The 23,543-nt window shown below is 40.8% G+C and overlaps 1 long non-coding RNA gene across 1 annotated transcript in view; it reads left to right on the top strand.

Annotated features, from left to right (window-relative positions):
• Positions 1 to 21,463, top strand: part of LOC122682816 — a 57,374-nt gene extending 35,911 nt beyond the window's left edge. Inside the window, exons 3-4 of the long non-coding RNA XR_006337528.1 lie at positions 19,076 to 19,142; positions 21,068 to 21,463. This is a non-coding gene — a long non-coding RNA (uncharacterized LOC122682816). The remainder of the gene's footprint in view (positions 1 to 19,075; positions 19,143 to 21,067) is intronic.
• Positions 21,464 to 23,543: the final 2,080 nt, after the last annotated feature.

A 23,543-nucleotide genomic window follows, 5' to 3' on the forward strand; every position in this document is an offset into this window, starting at 1 on the left:
ATTTTCATTCCAGAAAGCATGTTCTGGCAGCATGGTGGAGATGGATAGAAGAGGGCAAGACTAAAGACACAAAGGTTAAAGAAAAAAAAAAAAAAGACACAAAGGTGAATTATGAAGTCACTGTAATACCTTCAACAATTTTCATTGAATTGGTCACTCAATGAATGGAAAAGACTGGAGTAATTATTTTGTTAGTAACAATAAGCCAGTAATCATACTATCCTACATTTACTGAGCACATATTATGTGCCAAGCACTGTGGTAAGTACTTTTCTATACAATTTAATCCTCACAGTTAGCCCAGGAGATACATTCCTATTTTACCTTTCTGAAACTGAGATCAAGTGTGTTAGTCACCTTGGGCTGCCCTAAAAGCTACCATACAAAGGTACCACAGACTGAATAGCTTAAAGAACACAACATTTTCTCACAGTTCTAGAAACTAGACATTCAAGATAAGGTGTTGGCAGTGTTGGCTTCTTCTGAAGCCTCCCTCCTTGGCTTGTAGTAGCTGTCTTCTGCCTGTATCCTCACATGGTCTTCTGTTTGTATCTGTCCTAATCTCTTTTTATAAGGACACTAGTCCTATTGGATTGGGGCCTCCACCTGATGTCATTTTACCTATATCACATTTTTAAAGACTCTGTCTTCCAAATGCAGTCACATTCTGAGGTAACTGAGAGTTAGGGCTGCAACAAAGGGTTTTTGAGAGGCTATAGTTAGCCCATAGAGTCAGGTAATTAGCCTCTGCTCGTGTAATTAATAGGTGGGAGGCCAGAATTCAACCTGGTCTGTCTGACTTCAGTCTCCTGTTGTTAACTACTCCTTATAGTATCACCCAAATTTGTTTTCATTTCCATTCCCAAGCAGAAAAGAATAAGGTGGAGGAAGATACTAATCCTGTAGAGCTTTGCATTTAGAACTTAGTTATTGCTGACTGAGTAGCAGGGCTTGAATTCCAGTTACCTTTTTTGTGTCCTTCACCTGTCTTTCTATCATAGTGATCTTTTTGGAAGGGTACTGAAAGGTGGCAGGGGTGGCATATCTGGAGAGAACCATCCTAGGGGATGGTGGTAATGATTGCTAATACTTTATGAATGTGTCCAGTGTGCTAGGCAGAATGCTAAATGCTTTACATGCGTTATTTAATTCTCACAGTAATTCCATTGGGTGGGTGTTATTATGTTTCCTCTTTTACATATGGGGAAACTGAAGTAGAGTAGTGCATTAACCTGCCTAAATTCACCTTGTTAATAAGAAGTGGCAGAGTCAAGCTGAATATTCAGGCCATCTGAGTCCAGAATGGGGTTTCCCTGGTAGTTCAGCTGGTTAACAATTCGCCTGCAATGCAGGAGACCCCGGTTCAATTCCTGGGTTGGGAAGATCCACTAGAGAAGGGATAGGCTACCCACTGCGGTATTCTTGGGCTTCTCTGATGGCTCAGCTTGTAAAGAATCTGCTTGCAATGTGGGAGACCTGGGTTCAGTCCCTGGGTTTTGATCCCCTGGAGAAGGGAACAGCTACCCCCTCCAGTATTCTGGCCTGGAGAATTCCAGGGACTGTGTAGTCCATGGGACTGCAAAAAGTCAGACACTACTGAGCAAGAATAAGAATATGTACTCATAACTATGATTCTTCCATAGCACTTCTGGGAACCTGATAAAGAATGAATTTATGCTGTAATTCCTTGTTTTATTTGATGTTGAGTTGTATGATCAGGTCAAGAAGCAACAGTTAGAACTGGACACGGAACAACAGACTGGTTCCAAATCGAGAAAGGAGTACATCAAGGCTGTATATTGTCACCCTGTTTATTTAACTTAAATGCAGAGTACATCATGCAAAATGCCGGACTGGATGAAGCACAAGCTGGAATCAAGATTTCTGGGAGAAATATCAATAACCTCAGATATGCAGATGACACCACCCTTATGGCAGAAAGCGAAGAAGAACTAAAGAGCCTCTTGATGAAAGTGAAAGAGGAGACTGGAAAAGTTGGCTTAAAATTCAACATTCAGAAAACTAAGATCATGGCATTTGGTCACATCACTTCATGGCAGATAGATGGGGAAACAATGGAAATGGTGAGAGACTTTATTTTTTTGGGCTCCAAAATCACTGTAGATGGTGACTGCAGCCATGAAGTTAAAAGACGCTTGCTCCTTGGAAGAAAAGCTATGACCAACCTCAGTTCAGTTCAGTTCAGACACTCAGTCATGTCCAACTCTTTGGGACCCCATGGACTGCAGCATACCAGGCCTCCCTGTCCATCACCAACTCCCGGAGTCTGCACAAACTCATGTCCATTGAGTCAGTGATGCCATCCAACTACCTCAACCTCTCCTCCCATCTTTGATCTTTCCCAGCATCAGGGTCTTTTCCAAGGAGTCAGTTCTTCGTGTCAGGTAGCCAAAGTATTGGAGTTTCAGCTTCAGCATCAGTCCTTCCAATGAATATTCAGGACTGATTTCCTTTAGGATGGACTGGTTGGATCTCCTTGCAGTCCAAGGGACTCTCAAGAGTCTTTTTCAACACCACAGTTCAAAAGCATTGATGCCTTTGAATGGATGGTTTGATGGACATGAGTTTGAGCAAGCTCTGGGAGATGGTGATGGCCAGGGAAACCTGGCATGCTGCAATCCATGGGATCAAAAAGAGTCGGACATGACTGAGTGACTGAACTGAACTGAACTGTATGAGCTATTTATATATTTTGGATATTAATCCTTTGTTGGTCATATTATTTGCAAATATTTTGTCTCATTCAATAGATCTTTTATCAGTGGTCTCCTTTGCTATGCAAAAGCTTTTAAATTCAGTTAGATCTCATTTGTTTATTTTTGGTTTTATTTCTTTTGCTTTAGGAGACAGATCCAAAAAATATTGTGAAAAATGCCATTGGTATTTTGATAGGGACTGCACTGAATCTGTAGGTTACCTTGGGTAGTATGGCCATTTTGACACTATATTGTTCATGTGTATCTTATATAATATTGTACATCAACTACACTTCAATTAAAAAAAAGAATTAATCTACAGTTTCCATAGAAAGATTCTTAAGTCAGAAAAGACACATTATGTTATCATTTACCCAAAAGTTTTCAGTTTCAACCATCAAGATATTTGTTGCTACATTCAAAATAAAACACTTTCTTGACTTATCATTTATCCATTTATAGAAGCCTCCTGTTGACTTGGTCAGTCTCTTGTGGGGTCACTGCTGCTTTCTCCTGTGTCCTGGTGCACTCAAGGTTTTGTTTGTGCCCCCTTAGAGTCTGTTTCCCCAATCCTGTGTAAGTTCTGGCAGCTCTATGGTAGGGCTAATGGCTACCTCCTCAAAGAGGGCTTATGCCATACCCAGGTCTGCTGCACCCAGAGGCCCTGCCCTATCCTGAATATGCATTGGAAGGACTGATGCTGAAGCTGAAGCTCCAATACTTGGCCACCTGATGCGAAGAACTGACTCCTTGGAAAAGATTCTGATGCTAGGAAAGATTGAAGGCAGGAGGAGGAAGGGATGACAGAGGATGAGATGGTTTGATGGCATCACTGACTCAATGGACATGAGTTTGAGCAAGCTCCGGGAGTTGGTGATGGACAGGGAGGCCTGGCGTGCTGCAATCCATGGGGTCGCGAACACAACTGAGCGACTGAACTGAACTGATTGACTTGCTGTTATCTGAGAGAAAAGTGTCGATTACTTGCCTTCTACCCTTTTCTGCAAGCCATTATAATCAGTATTGATTGATATCGTGTTATGTTTATATAATTATTGTCTATTGCAAAACCAAAAAGCCCTCCTTGTATATCTTTTTTTTCTGGAGGTGATAATGCTTGCTTGTTTTTTTTTTTTCCACTTGCATTGTTTCCTATTACTCCAGGTGTTTCTTGACTTCCTACTTTCGCATTCCAGTCCACTATAATGAAAAAGACATCTTTTTTGGGTGTTAGTTCTAAAAGGTCTTGTAGGTCTTCATAGAACCATTCAACTTAAGCTTCTTCAGCATTACTGGTTGGGGCATAGGCTTGAATTACTGTGATATTGAATGGTTTGTCTTGGAAACGAACAGAGATCATTCTGTCGTTTTTGAGATTGCATCCAAGTACTGCATTTCAGACTCTTGTTGACCATGATGGCTACTCCATTTCTTCTAAGGGATTCCTGCCCACAGTAGTAGATACAATGGTCATCTGAGTTAAATTCACCCATTCCAGTTCATTTTGGTTTGCTGATTCCTAGAATGTCGACATTCACTCTTGCCATCTCCTGTTTGACCGCTTCCAATTTGCCTTGATTCATGGACCTAACATTCCAGGTTCCTATGCAATATTGCTCTTTACAGCATCGGACCTTGCTTCTATCACCAGTCCCATCCACAGCTGGGTATTGTTTTCACTTTGGCTCCATCCCTTCATTCTTTTTGGAGTTATTTCTCCACTGATCTCCAGTAGCATATTGGGCACCTACCGACGTGGGGAGTTCCTCTTTCAGTATCCTATCATTTTGCCTTTTCATACTGTTCATGGAGTTCTGAAGGCAAGAATACTCAAGTGGTTTGCCATTACCTTCTCCAGTGGGCCACATTCTGTCAGACGTCTCCACCATGACCCGACCGTCTTGGGTGGCCCCACACGGCATGGCTAAGTTTCACTGAGTTAGACAAGGCTGTGGTCCGTGTGATTAAATTGGCTAGTTTCCTGTGATTATGGTTTCAGTGTGCCTGCCCTTTGATGCCCTCTCGCAACACCTACCGTCTTACTTGGGTTTCTCTTACCTTGGATGAGGAGTATCTCCTCATGGCTGCCCCTCCTGACCTTGAACGTGGAGTAGCTCCTCTCGGCCCTGCTGCGCCCGCGCAGCCGCCCCTCCTTGCACGTGGGGTAGCTCCTCTCAGCCGCCACCCCTGGCCTCGGGCGTGGGGTAGCTCCTCTCCGCAGCTGCCCCTGACCTCAGGCGTGGGGTAGCTCCTCTTCGCCTTGGATTACGGAATGAAGCAGGGCAAAGGCTAATAGAGTTTTGCCAAGAGAACACACTGGTCATAGCAAACACCCTCTTCCAACAACACAAGAGAAGACTCTACACATGGACATCACCAGATGGTCAACACTGAAATCAGATTGATTATATTCTCTGCAGCCAAAGATGGAGAAGCTCTATACAGTCAGCAAAAATAAGACCGGGAGCTGACTGTGGCTCAGATCATGAATTCCTTATTGCCAAATTCAGACTTAAACTGAAGAAAGTAGGGATAACCACTAGACCATTCAGGTATGACCTAAATCAAATCCCTTATGACTATACAGTGGAAGTGAGAAATAGATTTAAGGGACTAGATCTGATAGACAGAGTGCCAGATGAACTATGGACGGAGGTTCGTGACATTGTACAGGAGACAGGGATCAAGACCACCCCCATGGAAAAGAAATGCAAAAAGGCAAAATGGTTGTCTGAGGAGGCCTTACAAATATCTGCGGAATGAAGAGAAGCGAAAAGCAAAGGAGAAAAGGAAAGATATTCCCATTTGAATGCAGAGTTCCAAAGAATAGCCAGGAGAGATAGGAAAGCCTTCCTCAGTGATCAGTGCAAAGCAATAGAGGAAAACAAAAGAATGGGAAAGACTAGAGATCTCTTCAAGAAAATTAGAGATACCAAGGGAACATTTCATGCAAAGATGGATTCGATAAAGGACAGAAATGGTATGGACCTAACAGAAGCAGAAGATATTAAGAAGACGTGGCAAGAATACATGGAAGTACTGTACAAAAAAGATCTTCATGACCCAGATAATCACGATGGTGTGATCACTCACCTAGAGCCAGACATCCTGGAATGTGAAGTCAAGTGGGCCTTAGAAAGCATCACTATGAACAAAGCTAGTGGAGGTGATGGAATTCCAGTTGAGCTATTTCAAATCCTGAAAGATGATGCTGTGAAAGTGCTGCACTCAATATGCCAGCAAATTTGGAAAACTCAGCAGTGGCCACAGGACTGGAAAAGGTCCGTTTTCATTCCAATCCCAAAGGAAGGCAATCCCAAAGAATGCTCAAACTACCGCACAATTGCACTCATCTCACACGCTAGTAAAGTAATGCTCAAAATTCTCCAAGCCAGGCTTCAGCAATATGTGAACCAAGAACTTTCAGATGTTCAAGCTGGTTTTAGAAAAGGCAGAGGAACCAAAGATCAAATTGCCAATATCCACTGGATCATCAAAAAAGCAAGAGAGTTCCAGAAAAACATCTCTTTCTGCCTTATTGACTATGCCAAAGCCTTTGACTGTGTGGATCACAATAAACTGTGGAAAATTCTGAAAGAGATGGGAATACCAGACCACCTGACCCACCTCTTGAGAAACCTATATGCAGGTCAGGAAGCAACAGTTAGAACTGGACATGGACCAACAGACTGGTTCCAGATAGGAAAAGGAGTACATCAAGACTGTATATTGTCACCCTGCTTATTTAACTTATATGCAGAGTACATCATGAAAAACGCTGGGCTGGAAGAAGCACAAGCTGGAATCAAGATTGCCAGGAGAAACATCAATAACCTCAGATATGCAGATGACACCACTCTTACGGCAGAAAGTGAAGAGGAACTAAAAAGCCTCTTGACGAAAGTGAAAGAGGAGAGTGAAAAAGTTGGCTTAAAGCTCAACGTTCAGAAATCTAAGATCATGGCATCTGGTCCCATCACTTCATGGGAAATAGATGGGGAGACAGTAGAAGCAGTGTCAGACTTTATTTTTGGGGGCTCCAAAATCACTGCAGATGGTGACTGCAGCCATGAAATTAAAAGACGCTTACTCCTTGGAAGGAAAGTTCTGACTGCAGCCATGAAATTAAAAGACGCTTACTCCTTGGAAGGAAAGTTCTGACCAACCTAGATAGCATATTAAAAAGCAGAGACATTACTTTGCCAACAAAGGTCCATCTAGTCAAGGCTATGGTTTTTCCAGTGGTCATGTATGGATGTGAGAGTTGGACTGTGAAGAAAGCTGAGCGCTGAAAAATTGATGCTTTTGAACTGTGGTGTTGGAGAAGACTCTTGAGAGCCTCTTGGACTGCAAGGAGATCTAACCAGTCCATCCTAAAGGAAATCAGTCCTGGGTGTTCATTGGCAGGACTGATGCTGAAGCTGAAACTCCAATACTTTGGCCACCTCATGCGAAGAGTTGACTCATTGGAAAAGACCCTGATGCTAGGAGGGATTGGGGGCAGGAGGAGAAGGGGATGACAGAGGAAGAGAGGGCTGGATGGCATCACTGACTTGATGGACATGAGTTTGAATAAACTCCGGGAGTTGGTGATGGACAGGGAGGCCTGGCATGCTGCAATTCATGGGGTCGCAAAGAGTTGGACACGAGTGAGCGACTGAACTGAACTGACTGTTTCCTATGTACATGTCCTTTTCTTTCTTTCTTTTTTTTAATGTTTGAATAGAAAATGTATTATTTTCATTTTCCACGTGTTTTCTTTTTCTATCAGGGAAAAAAGAAATCTTAAGGACAGTTGTCACTTGGTGCCAAATTGAGGGTAGTCTTTCTCCGGTGGTTTAGTCACTAAGTTGTGTCTGACTCTTGCGACCCGATGGACTGAAGTCTGTCAGGCTCCTCTGTCCATGGGATTCTCTAGGAAAGAATACTGGAGTGGGTTGCCTTTTCTTTCTGTTTAGAACTTTTATGGTATATCAGTCGTTTTTCATGCCCAAGTGTGTACACCACTGTATCTGGAACTTTCCTCTTTAAAGTCCTTCTGCTCCAGGATAGACAGGTTTTACATTGGGCCTTTCATCTAGTTATTATATTGGACATTTTCTTTTCTTTTATGTTAGAACCCCTGTTTCCTGGGTCCCATGTCTTGCTTTCCTTCCTAGTTTTGATGACACTTTCCTTCTATTGCTTTCTTAGAAATGATACATGGGAGATACGTGGTTTTTGTTTTTTTTTTTTTTTGAGTTCTTACCTGAAAATGTCTTTTTTTCTACCCTCACTCTGTATTTTCAGTTTGGCCCTATGGAATTTAGGTCGCAAATTGTTTTCCTTTAAAGACATTGTTCCATTGCCTTCTTAGCTTTTAGGGTCATTTTTGAGAAGTCTAAGACCATTTTAAACCCTGTTTCTTTGTAAGTGACTTATTTATCTGGACACTTCAAGTTCTTTTCTGTATCCTGGGTATGCTGAAACTTGGCATTCATCTTTCTTCATTCATTAGATTGTCAACTCGTGACTCATGTCCTTCAGTTCCAGGAAATTTTTCTTAAATTATTTCTTTGATAATGTTTTCCTTCTCTGTTTTCTTATTTTGAATTCAATTGAGTCTGAAAATATTTTATCCTTATACTATCCTTATTATTTTCCATAATTTTTCCTTTTTATTAATTCCAACCCTATGAACTTTTTAACATTGATGATCGCTTTTGATTTCCAAGGGTTCTTTTTGTTTTTCATAGTATACTACTTTTAAAAAATTGATGGATCCAGTGTCTTCTTTTAACTCTTTAGGAGTTTTAATTGTAACTTTTATTTGAAGGTATCTCTGTTTCTGGCATCACCTATTTCTTCCTGATCCAGTTTTCTGGAGACTTTGTTTTAGTCTTTGTTTTTCTTTATGGGGGCTCTTGTGTCTGGTGACCCTTACTTGTCACGTCATATTTTAGAGTAAGGCACAAGACCTACTTGGAGGGAGATGGGATAAATTAGGAGTTTGGGATTAAAATAGACGTACTACAATACATAAAATAGATCACCAACCTTGTTATCTATTGACCTACTCATAGCACAGGGAACTCTACTCAGTATCTTATAATAACCTGTAATGGAAAATAATTTTTATAAGAATATAAATATACACATATATATACATATATAAAATTATTTTCCATATATATATTTATATACTTTTATATACATATAAAACTGAGTCAAGTTGCCATATACCTGAAACTGACACAAAATTGTAAATCAACTATATTTCAATTAAGAAAAGAGGCAAAAAAACAGACTCATTGGAAGTTCTCTATGTGTGTATATAGAGCTGGTCAAGTGGGAGCCTTTCCTGTTGGGTTTTTGTGGGGATCTTGCTCTTTTGTTACAGGAACCCCAAATGTTATTATTATCCATGATTTTCTTCCTGTGGGGCAGTTCAGTTTCTTAGGAGAAGAATCCTCTCATCTGCTGTCTAGGGGTAACACATGTTGCCTACATTTGGGGAGCAGAGTTGAGGAAGAAGGCTGGGGATCCCGCTGCTCAGGATGCATTCGCGCTCAGTCTCCCCGTTTCCAGACCTTATCTCACTCCTGCTGGCTCCTGTGCTGGAGTCTAGGGCCTCCCCACTTCAGATTTGCCCGGGATAAAGGTTCCATCCTCCTTCCTAGGTAAAGAGAAACTGCTTGGCTTCAAGGGCAGAGGATGTGTCTTCAGCTCTGATCCTTACCTTGGTCCACCCTTTTATCATGGCCTGAATCTTTCAAAGGTTTTGTGAGGCTATCAGTTTGCTTCTCACCTGGAACCCCCTCCCCCGCTCGCCCTCCTTTGCTCTGCTACATTCCTGTTCCTCCATCTGCTTTCCATCTTTTAAAAAAGGAACAGAAAAGATGATAATTAGCACATAAAAAGCTTCTCCACGTCACCAGCCATCAGGGAAATGCAGATCAAAACCATAATGAGATGCCTCTTCATACCCATTAGGCTGACATCATAAAAAGTCCCCCAAATGAAAAACAACAGTGCTGAGGTGGATGTGGAGAAACTGGAACTCTTGCACATTGTTGGTGGGAATGTGAAACGGTATAGCTGCTGTGGAAAATTATGTTTCCTCAAAAAGTTAAGCGTAGAATTACCATTTGATTCAGCATTTCCGCTTCCGGGTATATACACAAAAGTTTTGAAGGCAGGGACTTGAATAATTATTTGCACACCAATGTTCATGGCAGCATTATTCACAATAGCCAAAAGGTAGAAATTGCCAAGATGTTCTTTGATGGATGAATGGATAAATAAAGGGTGGTAATATCCATTCAGTGGAATATTATTCAGCCTTGAAAAGGAAAAAATTCAATCAATTATTCCTCAATAAAACTAAAAATGAAATATGTCTGATTTAGTAGGGGGGACAAAGGAATGAAATTCTGACACATGCTGTTAATATAACATAGATAAGCTTAAAGACATTATGTTAAGTGAAATAAGCCAGTCATACCAGGACAAATATCTGATTCCACTTATATGAGGTACCTCAGTTCAGTTCAGTCACTCAGTCATGTCCAACTCTTTGCGACCCCATGAATCGCAGCACGCCAGGCCTCCCTGTCCATCACCAACTCCCGGAGTTTGCTCAAACTCATGTCCATCGAGTTGGTGATGCCATCCAGTCCTCTCTTCCTCTGTCGTCCCCTTCTCCTCCTGCCCCCAATCCCTCCCAGCATCAGGGTCTTTTCCAATGAGTCAACTCTTCGCATGAGGTGGCCAAAGTATTGGAGTTTCACCCTCAGCATCAGTCCCTCCAGTGAACAACTAGGGTAGTCAAATATGTAGAGACAAAAAAAGAATAATGGCTACCATGGGTGGAGGGAAGGGGAATAGGGTTTTTCCTTGGTTTAGTTGGAGCATTGTTAATGGCTCCAGGGTTTTACTTTGGGATGGTGCACAATAATGTGAATGTACTTAATACCACTGAACTGTACACTTAAATGTGGATAAAATAGTAAGTTCTGTGTGGTATATATTTTACCACAATTTTTTAAAAAGCTGAAAAAAAGTGGATAACACTTGCTTACTGTGGCATAATTTCCCATTTTCTTAATTTATGTGAATATGTTCCTTTTTAATTCTTTCACTGTCGTTTTTGATGGGGTCTCAGGAAAAAGAGATAGTACATCTGTGTAGTCAATGCATCGTGTATAACTAATTTCCCTCAAGTATTTTTTCAATGCCTATTACATGGATGGCACTGTGCTTAGGAATATAAATACAATTGATTTCCTTGTTGAAAAAGGAAAAAAAAATTATAGGCACAATACTTCTTCTAAACTTGTATGCTATCAAATACAGTTTTGGCTCTGAGGTCACTAAAGCAGGGAGAAAATGGATTTGCTGCAGTATTTAATACATTTGCTGTCATCTTGGACTATGGCCCTAAGTTGCTGTAGCAACGGACGAAAGCAGGAACTTCGTTAGAGGAGAAGCTCCTTGAATTTGAACCATATTATTCAATCAAGCATGAATGAGGGGGTAGACCATCACATAGCACCCTGATCTTTTACTCTGATAAGCTGTATAATTAGCAATATCTAATAAGTCTTTGAGATACATAAAACAACAACCTAAAACCTTGCTTTTTGCATCTTTTCTGGAGTTGTCAGCAGTCAAAAGATTTCCTTGCAGTTTCCTTGGTGGAACTATCCAAAGCAGTGCTAACAGTACTATTTGAGCATCATCAGCAAGGGCAGGAAGGGGGCACAAACAGATTAATGACGGATAACAGCTCACTGTAGCTGGCATTTTGAAAGAAGATGCTTGGCGTAAATAAGGTCATCCAATAAAGAAATTATCACAGGCAAGCTTTAGGTCTTTGTCACAGATGGGTGGAGGCTATTTTTTGTAGGGAAGAAGGGCACTTTCCCAAACACACACACACACACATACCAACCCACCCACCCACCCCCCCCACACACACCCACCGACCCACACACACACACACACACACACACACATGAAAAAGCTTCAGTAGCAGTTTCAGTGCAACATGCAGGGAGTCCATATTGCTCAGGGAGTTCAGAATGAAATGTGATCAGAATCAGGTCAGGGTGGGATGGTAGTGATCATCACCAGGGATGGCATCTAAGAGGAGGAGAGTTTTAAGTGGAATTCTGGAAAAAGGAAGAGTCACATACTCTTGAGGAAGGCACAATTATGGCTGATTCATTAAGACTTTACCATCACTTCAAATCCCTAGTTTATCTGCTTGTGATTAAATCAGACTCATTTCCAGCATTTCCTCCTAACAGCCTTCCAGGAGGCCCCAAGCAGAGCAATCTGATGGAATCATATCCTGGTGAACTTAATCAGGCAAGCAGTTATTTTCAAGTCTCTTTACCAACCCTGGAAATTAATTGTTTTGTTGACTCTTTTTCCTTCCCCAAAGGGTAACTTTTGAGTTTGTCTTTTATACTGTCTGTTTTACTACAAATATTCTTTCATTATGTTGCTCTCCCCTGATATTTTTGTAGTATAGTCAAACATTAAATAAACAGTTTTTTTTTTCCTTCCATTTTTTGAGGGGCGGTTGCTAATATTCTAAAGCCCTAAGCAAGGTACCGCGCGAAGCTTACAGAGAAGGGCCAGATGCAGCCCCATCATGCTGTTAAGGGATAACAATGGGACAAATGACAGAAGACAATCAGTGGTTGTTTACCAGATGAGTGATAGATACCAGGTGGTCCTAACCTGAGCTTCCCAGCCTCACAGGGGTTTGGGGGGAAGTTGGGCGGGGGGGGTGTTTGTGAGCTATTTCCCGTACTTCAAAAAGACTGACCAAAAAAGCTCATATATATCAGAGATTAGATGCACAGGCTATTTAAACTAAAACATCAGGTTTCTTTTTTTTGGGCTAGAATTATAGCAAGCCAGTATAGAAACACCAGTTACCCCATGCTGACTGGGAGCTCTGATTGGCGGTTACCCTTGTCTTTGGTTAATGAATCATGAGAAAATGAATTATTACTTGATAAGTATGTGTTGGTTGATAGGCAAAAAGTATTTCAAAGCTTGGGATTTGTGCAGGGAGGATAATAAAGTGATTTGGGTGAAAAGACTGGGAATAAGGAAGATGGACAGGAAGCGATTAGGACAGAGACTGCAGAGAAGGACGGACCCTGTTAAACAGGATTGTGAAAGATGTGCAGGATTCGTATTTCCCAAGGTGTGGTCTGCACCCACAGCATCAGCACCACCTGGAAACTTGTTAGAAATACAAATTCTTGGGCCTTATCTGCTGAATCAGAAACGGGGAATGAGGCCCAGTCATCTGCATTCTTTTTTTTTTTTTTTTTTCTTTTATTTTTTTTTCCAGTGGGTTTTGTCATCAGTCATCTGCATTCTAATAGCCCTTAGGTGATACCAATGCACGCTGCAGCTTGAGAACCAAGTCTCTACCATCCTTTCCTAAAGTCTGAAATACTAAGGAAACGGGAGACAGTTCTAAAAGATACCTGTTCAGCCTTGAAACAAAATGAACCACTATCAAGAAAGTTACTTCCTTTTCCCATTGCTCATGACATTTGATAGCATCATAGGTAAAAAAGGTCTGGTCCTGAGAGGTCTTTTAAAAAATAATTAATTAATTATTTTCATGGCTTCATGAAGTTGCTTTTATTTATTTTTAATTGGAGGATCATTGCCTTATAGGCCTTTAAAAATAAACATTTGCATTTTTTATTTAAACAAAGATAATAGGCTGCATTCAGGTTCAGAGGCCTGGCAGGTAATGAAATCTAACTTGATTCTGATAACTTGTCCTCTAGATAACTCTAATGACTCTAATAACTTGGTTTTCCTTCCCTCACATTTATTTTTATATTCATCTTCCCTTTTGGCAAGTGCTGGTTTTCCTTTTGCAAAAGAAGTATAAAGCATTCCTTTTGAAAGCTTTTTTATGTAAAAATGTGATTGAAATTAAAGAAAAAAGTACTAGAGGTATGGGAAACGGGAAACATACTGAAGGCATTTGGTGAATGACATTGAAAAGTATATTTAAGACAACAGTTCGTGTGTGTATCTGTGTTTGGTGATGTTTGAATGGATGACTTTGTAGTTCTTGTTTATTTATTTATTTATTTTTGGAAGAATAAGCCACAGACTGAAGCAAGCACAAGTGCAATGAAAAAGTATCCTAATAGCAAAAGGCATTCAGACAACTAGCTATGACTACTTGTGGGAGCAGTACTCAGTATTGCTCAGCAAAAGGACCCACTTAGTTCTTTGGAGTCAGTTGTGCCAGGATTTTGTGATACGTCATCTCCTGAAGTATAGGTTTGCTGAGATGATGAGAGCTGTAACAGGCTTTGTAATCTCTTGAGGAAAAGAAGAAAACAGTTCTAGAATAGGTGACAATTAACATCGTGTTTCTACCCATACCAGATTCATAGAGATGCTTTTTCATCACTTCATTTTGATTCAAGAAGTGCCCAGGTTAATTGATTTATGTACAAACAGAAATGTGTTCCAGCATGCTACGGGTAGGGTTATTCACGGGAAAATTATACTGCATTCCTTTTCTCACAACATTTTAATTATAGGTGAAGCCTGATGAAAAATCGTATAAAGGACATCCTCTAAGATGATGATTCTCTTAACTTTTCTGACTTCAACACATAAAACACATTTTACAGCTTGTCCCAGTGTGTGTGCACACACAGGTACACACACACACACACACTTTTTAATACCTAAACAAAGGTTTATTGAAGTAACATTTATCTGTATAGCAAGAGACATGCTCTGCAAGATATGCTCTCCCTCAGTTTTATCTCATTAAAAATGATTTTCTAATCCCTTGGTAGTCTCTTCCCCACCTTCATTCTCTGGAGATACTGATTCAGTAGGTTTGGTATAGAGGAGGGCAAGTTTTGATAAATGAACTAGCGGATTCTGTTGCAGGTGGAACTTGGCCACATTTTGAGAACCACCACATGTCACAACTAAGAATTTGCATGCTGCAACTAAAGATCCCTTGTGCCGCAATTAAGGCCTGGCCTGACACAGCCAAATAATAAATAAAAATAAATATGAAAAAATAATAGAAGCCTAAGACATTAGTGTGTGAAAAGCTTCATGGATCTTGTAGTCCAAAGTTGGAAGAACCTCTGTTGCCTGCTGGATAAATATCAGTTATGGAATGTCAGTCATGGTCCCTCCTTGGCTATCTCCTGATGAGCTTTCCAAGTCTATCTCCAGCTGCAACCTTGCTGCTGTCCCTCATCCTATTCTACACAACCAAACTGCATCAGATAAATCATCATTTATGCACCATATGCTTTTATGGGGGCTTTCATTTCTTGCAGTATAGTGGAATGGCTTATCTTAACTGATCCTCCTGCTGAAAACAACTAAATGTGCTTGATGACATAAAAAAAGCCATTAAAAATGTGTTCATGAGTCAGCAAGTTATTAAAGAATCCTCAAAGACCAAAAACGAAGTAATTAAAGTAAGCAGAGCCTGAAATGTGGCTTTTGCCTCAAAGATACTTGTTGAACTGGCTGATTTAAAAAAAAAATTATTTATTTTTTTATTTTTGGTAAATGCGGGGCTGGATGAAGCACAAGTTGGAATGAAGATTGCTGGGAGAAATACCAATAACCTCAGATACACAGATGATACCACCCTTATGGCAGAAAGTGAAGAACTGAAGAGCCACTTAATGAAAGTGGAAGAAGAGAATGAAAAAGCTGGCCTAAAACTCAGCATTCAGAAAATGAAAATCATGGCATCCGGTCCCATCACTTCATGGCAAATTGATGGGGAAACAATGGAAACAGTGAGAGACTTTATTTTTGGGGCTCCAAAATCACTGCAGATGGTGACTGCAGCCATGAAATTAAGACATTTACTCCTTGGAAGAAAAGCTATGGCCAACCTAGACAGCATATTAAAAAGCAGAGACATTACTTTGCCAACAAAAGTCCATCTAGCCAAAGGTATGATTTTTCCAGTAGTCATGTATGGATGTGAGAGTTGGGCTACAAAGAAAGCTGAGTGCTGAAGAATTGATACGTTTGAGCTGTGGTGTTGGAGAAGACTCTTGAGAGTCCCTTGGATTGCAAGGAGATCTAACCAGCCCATCCTAAAAGAAATCAGTCCTGAATATTCATTGGAAGGACTGATGCTGAAGCTGAAACTCCAGTACTTCGGCCACCTGATGGGAAGAACTGACTCACTGGAAAAGACCCTGATGCTGGGAAAGATTGCAGGCAGGAGAAGGGGACGACAGAGGATGAGATGGTTGGATGGCATCACCGACCCGATGGACATGAGTTTGAGGAAGCTCTGGGAGATTGTGATGGACAGGGAGGCCTGGCATGCTGCAGTCCATGGGGTTGCAAAGAGTCGGACACGACTGAGCAACTGAACTGAACTGAACTGCACTGATAGTGGGCTTTATCTAGTTGCGCTGAGCAGGGGCTACTCTTCCTTGCAGTGCGTGGGCTTGCCATTGTGGTGGCTTCTCTTGTTGCAATGCATAGACTCTAGGTGCATGGACTTTAGTAGTTTCAGCTCGTGGGCTCACTAGTTGTGACTCACAGGCTCTAGAGTGCAGGCTTAGTTGCTTTGCAGCATGTGGAATCTTTCTGCACCAGGTATCAAAACTGTATCCTGTGCATTAGCGGGCAGATTCCTATCCACTGTGCCACCAGAGAAGTCCTGAACTGCCTTAATTTTTGGTTTTTCATGGGGAAACAGAAGGTGAAGCCTAGACTCTTCTTAAGATAGGAGTCTAAGAGGACCACGTCTATAAAGTGAGGACTTCAAATGGCCAAAGGCCAGTTCAGTGCATAGGCAATTTAGTGCATGGGTAATTCAGAAATAAACCCGTCACCTGAAGAATAAAACTAGTTGCTTGTCTTAAACATTGGGGCTGGGTAGAAAGTAAAAAAAAAATCTTCCCTGAAAATTTGTGATCACAAGTTAACTCTTATGAGGATCTATAACATGAATTCACACAATCAAAGTGACTTACATTGGTAGTGTCCTTGAGGTGCCTAGCAGAACCAAATGTACATCCCCTTAGAAGAACTTGTCTTCCCCAACCCTCAAGGAGTTAAGGAACTCTTCATGATAAAGTTTTTAAGAAATTTTAGCTCATGCTCAAAAATGATAAAAATACCTAAGAAAGTGAGGTAATGTGAGTACTCAGACAACAGAAACATCAGACAGCAGAATCAGACACATAAAGACTGTAGATAGTGAAATTATCACATATAAAAGAAGTATTTTAATATTTTTAAAGAAATAAATAAAATTATGAATAAAAATCAGACTGTAAAACTGACAAAGTATATTTAAAACAATTTCTGGAAATAAAAAATTATGGATTCAACAGTTAATTAGACACAACTGAGGAGAAAATCAGTAATCTAGGGGAGAGTTCTAAAAAATATGTCCAGAATGTAGCATAGAGAGCAAAAGGATGGGAAACATGAAAGAGAGGTTAAGCAATCTGGAAGGTAAAATGAAATAATTTTATACACATATAATTGGTGTTCCAGAAGAAGGGGAGAGAAAGAATGTTGCAGAGACGATATCTGGACAGGTGATAGTTGAGAATTTTTCAGTACTGGTGAAAGACACCCATTTACACATTCAGGAAACCTCGTGAATCTCACGTAAGATAAAAGAAATCCACCACACCTGCAAATAGCATACATGAAATTGCAGAACACCAAAACAAAGAGAAGATCTTAAAGCAATCAGATTATCTTTAAAGAATGGTAATTATCTTGACAGTTGTCCTCTCAACAGCAATAAAAGACATCATCGAAATATCTCTCTCATTGAAATATGCTGAGAGAAAAATAACTTAACCTAGGATTATATATGCAGCAAAAAATATTTTTAAAGGAGGATTTGCAGACAAAATTTGTGAGAAGTCATTGCCAGCAGACTCTCACCAAAGGAAATTCTCAAGAATATACTTTAGGCAGAAGGCTGGTCTGAGATGCAAGAAAAAATGAAGAGCAAACAAAATATATATGTGGATGAACAGAAAAAAATCAACTCTATAAGACAAAAAGAATGTCTTACAAGGTTAAAAAAAAAAACCAAGAGAAAACTGAAGTATATAATGTTCAAAATTTGGGGAGGATGTGACTAAAGTTGAAGAGTTATAATACTTATATTTTGAGGGAGAAGAGGATCACAACACTGATCGATTTGGATTTTGACAAGTGTCCGTGCTTGCCACATTTCTTGTCAGTTACTAGAAGAGTAGGAACAGAATGATTGCCATCTATCCCCTATACAGTCTGCAGCTCTAGTGCGAGTGGACTCCTGTATCTCACTCAGGGCTATACTTCCGGTTAGTGATGAAGGAACAAGAGCGGGGCAGTGTGAATGGTCTGCCCATGTGGAGAGGAGTATTTCATCAATGGCATTGTTTGGAGTTGCCAGTACACAGTAACAACGAAGTCCCCCAACTTTTGGTGGGTTTTATCATTGTTTACATTCTCCATTCCCCCAACTCCATGCCACTGTTCCCAGATTCTCATTGATTACTTTCCCCTCCTCAAGCAGTGACCCATGTGAGGTCTGATTTTTCAGTTTGCAGGTATCCATCTCTGCTTCTTTTTGCACATTCTTCTTAGGCTATTACCGTGCTCAACAACACAGTTTAGCGCAGTGATTCTAGAACATTCACAGACTCTCATGAACCTGTCAGGGGAGCTTCAAGATCTAAACTATCCTTCGATTAATATTAAGACTCATTTGCCGTTTCACTGTGTTGAAAGTGTTAGTCGCTCAGTTGTGCCCAACTCTTTGTGACCTCGTGGACGGTAACCCACCAGGCCCGTCTGTCTATGGAATTCTCTAGGCAAGAGTACCGGGGTGGGTAGCTGTTCCCTTCTCCAGGGGATCTTCCCTGATCCAAGAATCGAACCCTGGTCTCCTGTATTGCAGGCAGATTCTTTACTGTCTGAGTCATTAGGGAAGCCCCAATGGTGCGAAAACACTGGTGACTAAAGCTATTGGCACCTTAGGAGAAATCACGGTAGTGACACCAGTCTTCCCTAGTGTTACTTGTGTTGCACGCCAAAGTGGAATGATTGTCTTAGGAGGAGCACTCCTGCAACTGTTAAGCTGTGAGTTGAACAAGCTGCTTTTTTCACAAAACACCTTTTTTTTTTTTTTTTTTAACTCAAAAGAATGAGTGACGGAGGACTGCAGGGAAGGTTAGTGCTTCAAAGGAAAACTGTGTGTTGTCTATTCCACATGCTTTGCTGCTTAGGATTCTGTGGAGCTATTTTACAACTCTGTAAGTTGAAGATGACTGATAGCAATGCAAAATAATTCTTTTCTATAGATATGCAGATGGCTTGTGTCTGGTGGAGGAACACCCCATCCCCCTCTATGAAAAAGCCAGTTCTGTGGTATGTGCACATTCATTTCAACATTCTTCTATTCATTACAAATTTGTGCTTCTTTGGCTTCTCCTTTGATCAGGTTCAAACGTCTACCTGGTTCTCTCATTAGGACTTAAAGAAAATCTCTAATGTGGTTGTTTTATATCTGTATGAGAGCTATGATTGACCTTTTTAAAAAATTATCTTTTAACAAAAAACTGTAGTTACTCCAGCTTAGATATGTAGTAGAAAATTTCTCAAAAATAATTGAAATGAGCCTGTCAAGGAAAACACTGATGGTATTTGTTACCAAAGATTAAATTCAAGCTTGCAAGTGAAAATTAGAATATCTGCCACTATGAACTTGACAGCTTCCTAACACTTCAAGACTCATCTCTTGAGATTGGCAGTGATGTTAATGAATGTGATCTTGTATAGTGAAATGTGACAACATTTGGAAGGTCTGCATAACTCAGTGGGCCAGTATTTTCCAAATGACCAATGCATGATGTCAAAAAATCACGCATAGGTAAAAAAGGATAGCTGATAGATTTTAATATAGCAGAGTTCACTGATACAGTTTTAAATAGTACATACAACTAATCTTTAAGAAATTGACACTTGCAGAGTTTTGATGTAGTTGATTATCAAAGAAGAAAATTCACAATTTTCTCAAGTCTATTGAATATTCCTATTCCAACTGTATATCTCTGTGAGACCGTATTTTCTTCATGTACTTCAGCCCAAACAACTTATTACATTAGATTGAATGCAGAAGCAGATATGAGAACCCAGCTGCTCTCTATCAAGCCAGACATTAAAGAAATTCACATAAATGTAAAACAATGCCACTCTTCTCATTAAACTGTTTTTTTGTTTTAGAAAATAGTAATATTTCATGAAAATATTAATGTTCACATGTAATGAGGTTATTATTATTACTTTAAAATAGACTAATATATAGTTTTGAAAAGCCATATAAACAAAAGTTCTTTGGGAATCTTTGATAGTTTTTAAGCGTGGAAAAGGATCCTGAGACTGAAATATTTGAGAACCACTGCCTTAAAGAAAGATTGTTAAATGTGAATGGGTTAAGACAGGGTGTGGAAAGAGGTGGTCCTGTAGATTAAGATGAAGTTGAATTTCCTCCTGCATTATGCACAAGTCTTCTGGGGAGAAATTGGTCTAGCTCTGGCTTTACCATTAAAGGTAATAGTATTAGTTATTTTTGGCGCCTATATTTTATGCTACAAAAGCTTCCCAGGTGGCACAGTGGTAAAGAATTCACCTGCCAATGCAGGAGACACCAGAGACTTGGGTTCAATCCCTAGGTTGGGAAGGTCCCCTGAAGTCGGATATAGCAACCCACTCCAGTTTTCTTGCCTGGGGAATTTCATGGACAGAGGAGCCTAGCAGGCTACAGTCCATGGTATTGCACAGAGTCAGACACAACTGGGCAACTGAGCACACATTCATAAATTGTAAGCTAAGTATACTACATGAGTCTACGTGAAATGCTTAATTTATTCCTACAACATCCTTAAACAGTAGGTTTAATTCTTATTTTTATCACTGTAAATATTGTTGATCTTAAGGAAACCCAGGTTTAGAGAAGTTAAGTGACTTGCCTGGAATTTAACAGCCATGATGCAAACCTCACTCTGTCCTGTTCCACATCCAGTGGTCTTAACCAGGCAGTCCCTTTTGTCTCCTGATTCTGAGTGAGCAAGACCAAATTTCCTCATTTTCCTGGGTCTCAGTTTCTCTCTGTGTAAAACAAATGAGGTTAGAGAGAGCTCCACTCACCTTGGATCAGGTCCTCAGCTCTGTGCAAAACATGTAGCTTGTTCTCCTGTCTTCAAGAAGCTCCCAGTCCAGGTGATCCCTAATGTCTGTTCAAACTGCCCAATTCTATAATTTTCACAGCGCGTGTTCTTTTTTACCGTTCTTAGAAGTCCTGGGGTTTGAATGACTTTGTGGTTGGAAGTGAAGAAACCGAAGCAGACGATGAAGAGCCTGCCAGTTCATTACTGTGGAGTGGCAAGATATTAATCCAGTAGTTAATTCATCTTGCCACTGAATCCTAGAGGCCTGAAACTAGAAACCTAGGCATGACGCTTCCACTGCCAGAGGATTTTATCCCCCCACTGCGTTCACACACACCACCCCCCTCAATTCAGGAATTGCTTTCAGCCAACATTACCTCTGCTTTCTGAGCACAAGCCAAGCTATTGTGCTGGAAATAATCTGTGTTAGTCTTATTGGAGTGGCTTGCGTTGCCATAGTTACTGTTTAGGTTCTGTGCACCTAAAATTTCAAGGATTTATCAGGAAAAAAGAGTTTGCTGATTTTTTTCTTTGGAACATCACATGGGAGAAAAAACAGGTTTTTTCCCTACTATATGTCCATTCTGGGTGGGTACTGTCATACCCAGCATTGCAGAGTTATAGTTAACCCTCCAGTGGTGAAAAGCGGGCGTGGCTACAGCCTTGAAGAATGGACTTGTCAGCATCCTGCTGAGGACCCACAATACTGCCTGATGATGGATGGAAAGGCAGGTTGTCATTGCCGGTTTTGCAGCTCAGGAAATTGCACGAGACAGCTGGTTATTTATGACAGAGAAACACAGAGGTTCTTAGTAGGTTTCCTAGTTGCCTCCACTCTATAAACAGTGACTTTCCACCCAGCGCTGAGGCTCGGTCAGGAGTTTGCATGGAGACAGGAAGGAGAGGAGGGTGAAGAGAGCACCTGTGAGCAGCTGGAAGCGCGGTACACAGAAAGTCTGCTTCTGTAGTAGTGGCGTCTGTTTGTGCTGCCTGTTTGCTTGTCTGGTTTGCAGACTGCGTCGGCCCGCGTTTGAGTCCAGAAATAGCCTATGCCTAGTCTTCATGAGCCAGACTGGTCTTTATGTGGCTGTCTCCTAGGAGCCCAAAGCTATGCCACATGGCTGGAAGCTGTGTTTACAAGCTTTTCATCCATCTTCCTTAACTTGTGGTTGCTATGGTTTCCTTCGCCTGCTGGGCCTGGCCTTTTTAGGGGGACAAGCTGTCCACTCAACTGAAAGCCAGGGGCACAGCTCTGCCAGCATTGGCCTTTTGGCCACAATCCCAACCACATCTCATCACCTGCCCATTCTGAGCCCTAAACCTTGTCCCTTGTGGGATGACCTTGACTTCTGTTCCAGCTCCAGTTCAGTGTGGGGTTCGCTACCTTACTGCCTGTCCTGGGACTTTCCCACTAGCCTCATCAGGGCACTCATTCTGTTTTCATCAGAACTGATTTCTCAGTAGCTTGGATGTTACTTTGTAGAGACCTGTCCTCTACTATAATCATCACAATCTCCTACTTACATACACAGTTCATTTAAACCCAGAGGCAACTCCACCAGGTGGCCACAGCATCCTCTGTCATGGACATCTGTTGCTGCTGGCCCAGCATCCATTCCACCAAAAAGCAAGGCGATGTTTTTTTGTGTGCCTCAACTGTAATCCAAATACTTGAGTCAGGATAAACTCCCTTTTTATGCAAATGTCTGTTGGAGTTGGGTTTTCTGTCATAAGTGACAGAGTCTGATATATTATTAAAGATTCAAGAGGACATTGAGGCTCAGAGAAGTGAAATAACCTGAGCAGGATACCCAGCTACTGCAATGTGACCCCATTTTTCTTGTCTCTAAAGACTGTCTTTTCTGCTGTTCCGTATTGATTTGGAATAGAAGTCATACATTTTTGACACATTTCACAATATGCAGAGCCCTTTCATAGCACTTGTACCACAGACCAATTTACCGCTCCCCCCACAGGGCTATTTATTTTTATTGTTATAAACACAATACTGTCATTCCCACTTTCTGGATGAGAGTATTGAAGACTGGCTGCATGTGAATGACTAAGTGGAGCTGCTTATTTGAAGTCTGGTTTAATATTCATTCCATTTCTCTCCATTACTTCTGAATTGCCCCAGATGCTGGCCTCTTGTCTCTTACTTTTCCCCAAGAAGCCTTCACCACTCTATACCTTGGAGGTAGTTGCCTTTGGAGGAGGTCTGACACAATTGCAAGGGCATAGGGTCCGGGGGTCAAACAGATCCGTGTTTAGATCTTGCCTCTACCACTTACTGACCCTGTAGCCATGTGCAAATTTACTCACTGTATCCGAACTCTAGTTTTCTCTTTTGTAAAACCTACGAGGGAGAATAATACTTACTTTGTAAATATTATTGTGAGAAATAAATGAAGTCAATGCATGTGAACAATAGTAATAATAATATAAACAGTGAACATGAATTGAGCATTTACTGTCTTCTTTAATATTCGTATCACTGTATTCCAAATGAGAAAACCAAGGCATAGGAAGGTCAAATGACTTGCCCAAGGTCACATATCTCATGAATGGCAGAGCAATATTCAACCCAAACATGCTGGTTAAG

The sequence above is a fragment of the Cervus elaphus genome, chromosome 24, assembly GCF_910594005.1.
Source record: "Cervus elaphus chromosome 24, mCerEla1.1, whole genome shotgun sequence".
In the NCBI taxonomy this organism is placed as follows: Eukaryota; Metazoa; Chordata; class Mammalia; order Artiodactyla; family Cervidae; genus Cervus; species Cervus elaphus.